Source organism: Alligator sinensis, unplaced genomic scaffold (assembly GCF_000455745.1).
Source record: "Alligator sinensis unplaced genomic scaffold, ASM45574v1 scaffold651_1, whole genome shotgun sequence".
In the NCBI taxonomy this organism is placed as follows: domain Eukaryota; kingdom Metazoa; phylum Chordata; order Crocodylia; family Alligatoridae; genus Alligator; species Alligator sinensis.
The window spans coordinates 1,028,923-1,037,890 of NW_005842014.1; the positions used below are offsets into that span (position 1 = coordinate 1,028,923).

The 8,968-nt window shown below is 45.7% G+C and overlaps 2 protein-coding genes across 2 annotated transcripts in view; one reads left to right on the plus strand and one right to left on the minus strand.

The window, feature by feature from the left end:
- Nucleotides 1–1,950, minus strand: part of SLA (Src like adaptor) — a 28,084-nt gene extending 26,134 nt beyond the window's left edge. Inside the window, exon 1 of the mRNA XM_006021981.3 lies at nucleotides 1,728–1,950. The gene's annotated coding sequence lies outside the window, so the exon portion shown is untranslated. The remainder of the gene's footprint in view (nucleotides 1–1,727) is intronic.
- Nucleotides 1–8,968, plus strand: part of TG (thyroglobulin) — a 209,880-nt gene that overhangs the window by 160,524 nt on the left and 40,388 nt on the right. The gene's annotated exons all lie outside the window — the stretch shown is intronic.

The following is an 8,968-nucleotide window of genomic DNA, read 5'->3' on the forward strand; positions in this document are numbered from 1 at the left end:
TGCTTTGGGGGATATGCAGTTTCAGACAGCAAATAATTCTAACCATGACAATTTGCAAGCACAATTCAAGTCACTTTGACCTCTCGGTGTTTGACTGCACCACAAACCGGGACTTAAACATCTAAGGCTCTACGTATGTAATGAGCTCTTTGCAGAGAGACTCCTGTATCCACCCAGAGCCCTAGTGCCTTCAGTAGGACTCCATGTAGGCCAAGGAGTCAATCCACATTAACGCCATCAAAGGACTGTGGTCTTAGCAACCTAAATTGAGAACCCAAGTAATTCTAGGTATAGTTTTTCACTGAATATTTGCATCTCATGGATTAATAGAAATTATGTTCATCTTGTCCTCTGGCTTAGGGGTTGCATGCTGAGCTTGTGGCATAAAGGTTGAGAGTTCAATCCTGGATGTGAACTCAAACCTGCTCGTGGAAAGTGGGATCCTAGTTGTCGTCAGGAAACTCTTCGGATTCAATGATATACTGAGGTCCCTTTTGACCCAAAATCTAAGAAAAGCAGATCTGGAAGGGATTTGCACAGGATACCTAGTCTAGCCCCCTGCATGAAGCAGGATCATACCTATCCAAACCATCCCAGACAAATCCATTGTCTAACCTATTAGAAAAAACTACATAGTCAACCCTGACACAACCATAAGAGATAATACCCTAACCTGCTACAGGCAAAGCAGAAGGACCACGGAGGGCAATATCTTGCTGCTGCAAAAAGATCAGCGCAAAAAGTTATACTCCACAGTACCTACTTTTTAAAGAGGATACAGTGTTGGATTATTTAAATTACTATGGTATGTTTGAAATGAAACTGCTTTGTTAGAGATTTTGCAGTTATATTCTGAAGATTGAAGGAAGATTAAAAAAAAAAAAAAAAGCAAAAACATAAGCAACTTCCGTTCTGCAAGGAACAGGTTTACCAACTAGCACATTTCAGCCGCGGAAGTACCGGATTCATTATTTACAATATATTGAGTACGTTTTCTGCCTTACTGTATTTGTATATTTTTCACCTTCATTTTCAAATAGATACTCAAGACTTAATACTCATTAAAATCCATAGGAAATATGTGCCTAAGTCCTTGCAGCTTGAGAAACATAATCACTGTTATTGATAACATTCAGGAATCCATAACTTACACATTTGAAAAAACGCATTTTACTACTTGCGTCTTTAAGTATTTTACCCAAAGTTCCTTATAAATCCCTTGTTTGGATGACTTGGCAAAATTTATCTCCCTGTACCTCTTGGGATGTAGTATGCACTTAGAAAAAGTTAGGACAGATCCTTAATGCCGGATCAATAAAAGCATATGAAAACCACTGCAAAATCTAGGTACCCGGAAAAAAACAGAAACATTTCATCACAAACCCCCTTGGCAATTGGATTAAAAAACCCAAACCTGCTATTTCATTTATGGCATTTCTTTCAAATGAAGGCACATTAATCTTTGCCTCCATAAAGGTTTTTAAGTCTTCCTCTAAAGTTTGTTTTTTTTTAATTTTCAGTAGAAATAAAGTATGCATTCATTTCTGTTTTGCAGAAAACCATAGCAAGGAGCGAAAGGCCACATGATCTAATATACCTTTTCTGTATCTTCCATTTATAAAGTCCATGCTTCAGCAGTTACTGGGAACAAATCTTTTGACTTAATATGGATTAGGAGATCTGGCCCACTAGTTAGAGAATCCTAAACATAACAGAGCAATGCTTACCTTTAAATGCAGAGCATTGTACTCCAGTTTGAAGTATGTTTTAGAAAAGGAGAAGTCATGCTGCAGTGTTCATGCCGCTAGCAGGATCTAACCGATGAGGTTGAGAAGCAGCCAGTTGAATGAGCGTGTTGTGAAGTTCACCCCGTCATGTAGAACGGCACTTGTCAAACAGGCCACATACTTCCTCTCTGAGAAAGAAGGCAGGCTTGAAGTGTTTTCAACAGATGAGGTTCCTGTTGCAAGTGACTACTTGAGGTCTCAGTGACACTTTTTCTCTATATGCTAAGGAAAGGGGGGGGGGGGGCTTGGGCATATTACACAATGGTTTGTTTGGTCAGATCAGATAATAAAACGAACAAAAATAATTCGTATTTTAAATTAAGTAAAGCACCAACTTCTCTTCTTCCCTCCCCCTTACTAAATATATCCAATAAGTTCAACCTCCAAAGCCTCCAACTTATTTTCCATAAGGTCCTGGGTTTTTTTCTGGGTTTGCAGCTAGACAGGCCAAGGTACAAAACTTTGACCATGATCATGATCCTGTCTTAAGCCAGACTAGATCCCAGCATCTTCCTCATTCTCAGCCCTTTGATCCAATCCCTGGCACACACCTGTTTCAAAGTATTTAATGTAGCCTGCTCAACAGCAGCAGTGAAATAAATAATTTTGACAAATGCTTGTCTATAAAACCCCTTCTAATCTCAGAAGGCATCATGCAATGTACTGAATTAAGCCTCCTGCTACCTTTATGGTGGTCAATTTTGTCATTGCTGAAGCACGAAGCTATGAAATGACCTGTTCAAAAGTCACTCATTGAGCCTATGGCAGTTGCATAAGTACAGACGTGCCTAGCTTGCTTGAGATAGCCTAGTGTTCTTCTTTGTTTTTGTGCCCTGAGTGTACTGTTAATATGAGTAATTTTATACAGTGGGATTAAAAAAAAATTCTCTCAAGTGCAGATGTTGATTGATATGTTGGCCTGAGAATGGCTGCAAGCAGAAGTTCATTGTCAAGCCGTGATATTTCATGAAATGGAAAATGTGTAAGGCTAAAAAAGCATAGAAGCTGTTCTGTAGGACTTATTGCAACCGAGGGAGCCTGGTTAAAGTCCCAGGACAGAAGGTTGTGCCAAAATGTTGAACCACAGTAATTAGAGGGGAGTTTTGTGTTTTAATGTGCGCTGCTCACGGTTGTTACCTTGCGGGGAAGGGAAATTACTGAGGCTCAAGGTGGAAGTGGGTTTGCACTGCTGAGCCAACACAAGCTCACAGATCTAGTGCTCTGGGAGACTTGGTTTGACAGCAGCCATTGCTACCTCAGTGCTGCATTATGATTGCTGCCCGTTAAGGTCTAATTTTAGGGACTTGATTGCTTCTCCAAACTGCAGTTCTGTGGCAGGAGGTGCATGGAGTTTTCCTTACTGAGATACCATGTTTCTGGAGCCAGTGGAGGAGCCTGTGCAGCAGATCTGTTCTGTAGGTACGCCTGGCTAACAGCAGCCAGAGTCTAGTGCACTCCTTGTGCCTAGGAAATGCAGGGACCAGTGTTGCATGCAGCAGTGACAGTGTTATGGACCTGTTGCTCCCTCTGCTCTCCATATATATTTTAACCTGTTGGTAGTACACTGTACTCCCCTTAGATGCATATTGGACAAGTACATAATTCATGTAATAGTGGAACTTGCCACCAGACTTAACTGTTTGTCTGTTGCTTACTCGATAAATAAGGAACTTTTATCTGTTTGTGGGCTAAGTGCATAAGCTGCGTATGTGCATCTGACAGCTCCTCTATTGACTCTGTAACTTTTAATTGCACTTTATATAGCTCTGATAATAATTGGCATCTGAAATGAGGAAGAAGATGAGCTAGTCCTTCAGGACAACTTGGAAGTGAGGTATAATAACTGCCATTAAGTGTATGCAAGTGCATACTCCAGGTAAGTATGTAGCTTGTTTTCAGTCCTGAGGCTGTGCACTTAAACCCAACGCACTGGACATGTCTACATGAGACGTTTACTGCAGAGCTGCCTAATTAGCTCTTTCATGCTGGAAAGCAGTGACAAGCAGGAGAACAAGCAACTCAGTCTCAGTCTACACGTGTGGCTCTATTAGGCCACTAATAAACTCCGCAGTAGGATAGTTCTTGTAAATACAAGTGCTGTCTTACTACAGAGTTATTTACTGTGCAGCAATGCCCCGGCTGGCTGGGGCAAGAGGGTGCTTCAATGTGGGAGCTGTCTACTGGCACTGAAACACCCTCTTGCCCCAGCCAGGCCCTCTGCAGCACATTGAGCCAGGTTTGAGCAGCCCTGGGTTGGTAGGCGGGCCCCCTAGTTCCCCCTGCCAGCTGGGGCTGCTCTGACCCAGCTCAATGTGCTGCAGTCCCTGACATGCGTGCAAAAGCGGCACGCAGGAACAATAAACTCCAGCACAATATGCACTGGAGTTTATTGCTTCTAATTAATTACACGTGTAGATACACCCACCATGTAGAAGTTTGGAGCTGCCGAAGAAACCCCTGAAGGCACAACAAGCTTGGTTTTTATTCGTTGTTCTTTTCCTTGTTGGAAAGGGGCCCTGGCATCAGCCTGTTCAGGGATTGTAGCACCAAGACACAGGCAACATTCATAAAGTTGGACTGAAATGTACATCTGCTTGGCAAAATAGGGTGTGCTGTGTTCCAAACATGGACAGTCTTGGGCCCAATGGAAGCGCATTGAAAGAAAATCAGATTAATTTTTGGTGGAGAAAGTTATGGACTATTGATTGCTAATGCTGTGCTGATAGGCAAGGGCTTTCCACCTCTGCAACCAGGGTAGTGCTAATGCAGTGTCCACACAACAGCCTGACAGCATGATTTAAATGCAATAGATGCTGAACAGTTGGCTTGCTGCTCCCCAATCTAAATCAGGGAGTGTTTTGGCATGGGATTCAGATGGACTCTGCAAGTCATGCCAGAGGCATTTGTATCCTGTAACTGAAAGGTGCTGGCTTCATACCTTAACCAGCAGGCAGTGAGCGAGTCATTTGAGCAGTAGTGTAACGGGGGTGCAGTGGGTGACAGGGGCGTGAGTCCTGGGCCCCAAGCGTAAGGGGTTGCTGGTGGTGGAAGTCAGAGTGGCACTTAGGAAGGGGCATGGGGTTGTTGTGGCACCCAGGGACAGGAAGACGAGCGAGGGGGAGCAGTCTGGGGCTGGGGCAGTTGGGAGGGATCAGCTGTCAGGGCAGATCTTGGGTGAAGGGTCAGGGTGCAAGAGTCAGGGCTGCCTTAAGGTACATGCTGCCGAATTCAGTGTTGCTATGTCCTGGGGGTGATGGGATTCAGTGGCACAGGGAGTGTCACCAACACTTCCTCCTAAGACAGTAGTGGTGTCTCCCATGGGGCCCCTCCTGCTCTTCCGACATCTGAGCTGTCCACAGCAGATGCTTTCATACCTCTGCCCTGCCGTTCTTCACTCTGACTCTCCTTGCCACAGATCTACTTCTGTTCCCAGCTGTCTTGCTTCTTCCATGCAGCCTCCCATATCTGAAGTGATTCTCCTGAGCTCATGCACAAGGGCCTCCATCCTTTACACATCTTGAAGTCTTATGCCAGCTTTGCTGGGAATCTAGAAAACCTTACCATTATTTTTTCCAGGGAAAACCAAATGCTACTCAACTGCTGTACTTTAAACATGATGATAAGGCTGCACCCTCCAAAATTCAGACTTCCTAGGCCACTGAAAACTAGAAGGTATATGGGAAGAGAGTAGGGTGGCCATTTGTCTGGTTTTATAGAGGACAGCCCAGTTTTCTGCTACTCTGTCCTCTTGATATGAAACTGGACGCCTTTATGTCAGAATGGTGGATGTCTGCAGAAGAAAATAGAGGACATAAAGGCAGCTGGTTTCATATCCAGAGGACAGAGTAGCAGAAAACTGGGCTGTCCTCTATTAAACCAGACAAATGGCCACCCTAGAAGACAGGCAGGGGACAGCTCAGCCTGGACAGGCCCTGTAGAAATACTCTGCATCTGCTCTTTTTCACTGTGAGAGATAGAGTATCAGCTAGCTGGATCCATGATCTGATCCAGTATGGCATTTTTTGTACTCTTCCCTGCAAACAGCACCTCCTCCTACAAGCTCTGTGCAACTGTAAGCTCCGTGACCTGCAAAAGGTTACCTCTAGGGACTATGCAGAGCATCCCTCCAGAATAGGGGAGCGTCTCCTGGAAAGCAGTGACAAGCAACTTGGTCTCAAATCTTAGGGTGACACTGGCAGAAGGGACGTAATGCAGCCGTGGGCCATATAAACAGGAGAGCTGTGAGTACACAGCATTGGCAAGACTGCTGTGAGAGCACTGTACAGTCATGGCGTGGACGTTTTAGCAGAGGCTGGGATTCTGGAGAAGGAGAGGGAAGAGCCACAAAAATTATTTGAAAACAATACCAGCAGTGAGAGATCACAAAAGCAAGCTATCTTTAGTTCATCAGTCAGCAGACTGAGAGGCAATTGCCTTGCAGTGAGAGGACCTTCCTGGGGAGAAAAGGGAACTCAAAATGGGCTCTCTAATTCAGTGGAGAAGGATATAGCGAGAGTCAGAGACTGGAAGGTAAAGCCAAACGAACTGAAATTAGAATCAAAGCACGTATATTTTTTTTTAACACTGAGAGTGATTTACCATTTGCACAAGTCACCAAGGAAAGTATTCGTTTTTTCCATCTCTTCATGTCTGCCAATCTAGACAGAGGCACACACAAGTTACCATGAGATAAGCTTGGGTACAAATGAACGGTGTCAGTTGTTTTGCGGTGACAGCCCGTGCGCACACTCTTACCCTGTGGTCAATGTGGGGTAGCTTCCTCTTCAATGAACCTATCTTGCTTTTATCATGGGGTAAGGTTGTGCATGTGTGCAGGTACCACAGAGAGTAGCTGAGGTGCTATAAATTCATAGCATAGCTTACAGCTTGGTAACAAGTCTGGGTACCCACGTCCCCAGCACGCCCGCCTGGAACATGCACTTGAGCCAAATGCAAGTGCTGTCTTCGTACAACAGAAGTGGACTGGCTGAAATGTAAGGGCCCACGATATTCAGGACTGACTCAATGATCGAATAGACCCCCGCTGTAGTGTCCATATGCTCGATGAATCTGAGTCTGGCAAGCGCATAGATTTCTGTGAGCACCACCATTAACACATCATAAAGCTATCGTTATTGCTATGAATTATCTTTGATGCTGCCTGGTCAGATGGCAACATGGGCCATGTCATTAGCCTGAGCACTTATTAGAGAGATCCCAGTCTTGCCTTTGGGGTTATCACTGTTGATGTGCACAGTGCCCTTTCCGGCGCCTATAAAGACAGCTTAAGAAGGATTCTGTCCTGTTGTACCCATCCAGGACAGCTCTATTACACATGTATTGAAGGGCACAGCTTCACCGGTTTGAAACTAGGCCAAAAACAAAAGGAGAACATCATGATTTCATAGATTTCATAGACATTAGGGCTGGAAGGGACCTCGGAAGATCATCGAGTCCAGCCCCCTGCCCAAAGGGCAGGAAGTCAGCTGGGGTCATAGGATCCCAGCAAGATAAGCATCCAGTTTGCTCTTGAAGGTGTTCAATGAAGGCGCTTGAACCATCTCTGGTGGCAGGCTGTTCCAGACCTTGGGGGCTCGGACAGTAAAGAAATTCGTCCTTATGTCCAGCCTGAAACGGTCTTGTAGTAGTTTATGACCATTCGACCTAGTCGTCATCCCTTGGGGCGCTCTGGTGAACAAATGCTCCCCCAGATACTGGTGTCACCCCTGATAAACTTATAGGTGGCCATCAGATCACCCCTGAGCCTGCGCTTTTCCAGGCTAAAGAGCCCCAGGGCTCTCAGCCTGTCATCGTAGGGTCTGCTTCCCTGACCTCTGATCATGCGCGTGGCTCTTCTCTGGACTCTCTCAAGCTTCTCCACATCCTTTTTGAATTGTGGAGCCCAAAACTGGAAGCAGTACTCCAGCTGTGGCCTCACCAAGGCGAGTACAAGGGGAGAATGACGTCCCGGGATTTGCTTGAGAAGCATCTATGGATGCAAGCCAGCGTTTTGGTTGCTTTACTAGCTACAGCATCGCATTGCAGGCTCATGTTCATCTTGTGGTCAATGATGACCCCCAAGTCTCTTTCTTCCATAGTGCTAGCCAACATAGCACTTTATTGATTTCTGCCTGGGATAGAGGATGTAGAGGGCTTGGCAGTAGAGCTGCTCCACCAGTTTTTGGTTTGTAGCTTGCTGTGGGATCAGCAATGAAAGACTTTGCAGAAGTGAGTATTCAGGATAAACATGATGAAGAAAGAAGTGGTGGTTTGTTATGGGGTGTCTGTTCCCCTTATCCTGCATGGTCTCCTTTACAGTAATTAGCCTTTACTATTTGTACTGGGGTAGCATAGGAAGCCCTCAACAGGCACCAGGGCATTATGATATGTACTTCACAAACACAGAACAGAAAAGTCAGTCTGTCTCCAAGAGTTTCCAATCTAAGGGATGGATCCTATTCTACGAACTAAGGCGCCAGACTACCATGGCGCCAGACTACCATGCGTAGACCCTGAGATGGTGCAGAGCCATTTGGAAGAACTGGATGCCTTTAAGTCGGCAGGCCCAGATGAGCTCCATCCGAGGGTGCTGAAGGCACTGGCCGACATCATTGCAGAGCCACTGGTGGGAATATTTGAAAGCTCGTGGCGCACGGGCCAAGTCCCGGAGGACTGGAAAAGGGCCAATGTGGTCCCCATTTTCAAGAAGGGGAGGAAGGAGGACCCGGGCAACTATAGGCCAGTCAGTCTCACCTCCATCCTTGGCAAAGTCTTTGAAAAAATTATCAAGGCTCACATTTGTGAGAGCCCGGCAGGACAAATTATGATGAGGGGAAACCAGCACGGGTTCATGGCAGGCAGATCGTGCCTGACCAATCTAGTTTCTTTTTATGACCAGGTTACGAAACGCCTGGACACAGGATGAGGGGTGGATGTCGTATACTTAGACTTCAGGAAGGCCTTCGATATGGTATCCCACCCCATACTGGTGAACAAGTTAAGAGGCTGTGACTTGGATGACTACACAGTCCAGTGGGTGGCGAATTGGCTGGAGGGTTGCACCCAGAGAGTCGTGGTGGATGGGTCGGTTTCGACCTGGAAGGGTGTGGGAAGTGGGGTCCCACAGGGTTCGGTCCTTGGACCGATACTCTTTAATGTCTTCATCAGTGACTTGGACAAGG